This window comes from Vespa velutina, chromosome 20 (assembly GCF_912470025.1).
Source record: "Vespa velutina chromosome 20, iVesVel2.1, whole genome shotgun sequence".
Lineage (NCBI taxonomy): Eukaryota > Metazoa > Arthropoda > Insecta > Hymenoptera > Vespidae > Vespa > Vespa velutina.
The window spans coordinates 3432428-3434927 of NC_062207.1; the positions used below are offsets into that span (position 1 = coordinate 3432428).

Here is a 2500-nt window from a genome sequence, read left to right on the forward strand (position 1 = left end):
TCCCTGTGACATGATCGTACAATTGCAGTAAAATGCAATACTGCAATCGGCATTGTGTATCTTTGTCCACTTCAACACAAAGGAAAATCTCTGACGAACGTTCATTTTCGCTCGAAAAGAGAGAAGAAGCTTAATCTTTTATCCTGCATTACGAGCAATGCCCTAGAGCTAGCAACACCCCTCTTTTTTTGTCAATTATTACATTAGATCATTTATACGGGCTAACTATCGAAGATAAAGAAACAGAAAAAAAAAAAAAAGAAAAATATTATGGAAAACGTAAAGGAGTAGATTTCAATTTCAAAGACAAATGATCGTTAAAAGATAAAAAAGAAAATAAATAAAATCGTTGCAATACTCTTCCATATTCTTTTTATATTTTATGTCGAAAAGACAGATTTCACCTTTACCAACGATAACGAGATAACCTAAAACCTATTAAAAATCTTAAATCAATTTATTAAGAAAGATTCATAATGTATCTTAAATTCAAAAAAATTTTTTCTGTAGCGTTGACATGAGAAATAAATCTAGAAAGAAAAAAGAATATTAGAAAGAAATTAATTAATTGATCAGATGACTGAAATTGTATTTGAACCTATCGAAATAATCTAAAATCGTTGATTAAATGTCCTGCTGATTAATCCTTGAGGAGAGAAAATGCTGTACAATGTGCAATAGTAAGTAGTGTTTTATTTAAGACACCCGGTATTACCGGGCATAGCAGCCAAGCTGTTGCTAACCGCCGAGTGAGGCAACAACGATCCGAAGGACACAACCTGAAGAGACCGCGCGTGCGTGCGAGTAAGCGAGCGAGTTGCTAAAAGGAGACGAAGAGGAAGAAGGAAGAAACGATGCGAAGAGGTCAGAGAGAGAGGGGGAGTGGGAGAGAGGGGGGGAGGCAGGGAGGGAGGAGAGAGAGAGAGAGTGCAGCATAAGGCCCCTCTCGGTTGGTCATTCGAAGAGCCGTTTTGACCGGGACCAAAGGATCGGTTAGCACTCCGCAAACTACTGAAAGCCTAACAGCACTATTCCTTATTAAATGACTGTACCAAAGTTTCTTTGATTTCGATCACATTCGTTACTATTCATCATAGTCATTTTACTATTCATAATCATCAAGATTTCTATCAACTATATTCATGAAGTACAGATCATAAATTTTATACTTCATATTATCTTACGTGCTTGATAAAATGAATAAATAAATTGAGAGGTCTATGTAAAGAGGGGGGGGGGGGAGGGAAGGGAAAGAAGATGACGACAAATATTGATGATGAAAAAGGAAGAAAAGGAAAAGATCTAAATTTTCATTGGCTTTCGTAGGATTTCAAGTGGAACCGTATGAAGGCTAAATAAGGGGAACCACGTCAGAGTGAAGTTTTAGGAGGGGCAGCAACTTTCTTAGAGTTCCGTGGAGGAGAGTGGCAAACAAAGAGACACGAAGAGGGTAAGAGGTGAACAGAAGAGAGAGAGAGAGAGAGAGAGAGAGAGAGAGAGAGAGAAAATCTGGGGCCCGCGACGGCCTTGGACCGGTAGTCTTCAGAGACTCAGGGCCGTCTCGCCATCCCTACCACTAACACTTGCGGCAAACGTTTCTCGCGAAAGGAGGCATCACCCGTTTTATCCCCACCTCTGCATTCCCTGATGCATCTCTTTTGCTGTGTTCATTTAATACGAAACAATCGGCACGATGTGCCGAAATTGTTATCCTTGCAAGTTGATCGAATATATATATATATATATGTGTGTGTGTGTGTGTGTGTGTGTGGGTGTATATGTAAATATATATACACACTATACACGCTATATTTTTACTATAAACTAATTTATAGTAAAAATTTATTCAGTCTTTTCTTTATTTTGATATTATGTAAAATTGGAATTTAATAAGATAGACATGAGAAGTATAAATGTAACACATTTTCTTTTTTACGATTGTTCCCACAGGGTATATATAATATAAAATAAAAATCTGTTTTATCGGCGAAGAAACGTGAATATAAAAAGTCACCCCTTAACGATATTAAACATGGCCGTCATTAAAACTAACAAGTGTTGAGAGGCGGTTAGTAAAATATTGTTTGTACGATTGTTTCTAAGATATTGGAGAAGAAGTAAAAAAGGAATAAGAAAGAATGAATAGAGAGTCTCGTAGGAAAGTCTCACGAAGACATCGAGGCGGAGGTCAAAGCTTATTTCATAGATATAGTTCCGTGGAATCGATACGAGCCCTTCTTCGCTCCTTTCATCTCCGAAACGCAGCAAGCTGGCGCATAGAGTAACGATCGTGTAGCTTTCATAGTATTTTAACACTTCATATATCTACGTTGTTTTAAATTAATCTGACGAATTACGGATACATAATCACGATATTTTTAAAATCAAATATTGATCATTTTAATAGAAGAAAAAGAAATTTATAAAAAGAAATTTATTGGAAAGACTATTGAATGATATTAGAAAGACTAAAAATATAAGAAAAAAAATATGTTTAGAA

The 2500-nt window shown here is 36.3% G+C and overlaps 1 protein-coding gene across 18 annotated transcripts in view; it reads right to left on the reverse strand.

Moving 5' to 3' along the window:
* LOC124955945 (histone acetyltransferase KAT7) overlaps positions 1-2500 on the reverse strand; it is a 27786-nt gene that overhangs the window by 11850 nt on the left and 13436 nt on the right. The window lies entirely within an intron of this gene.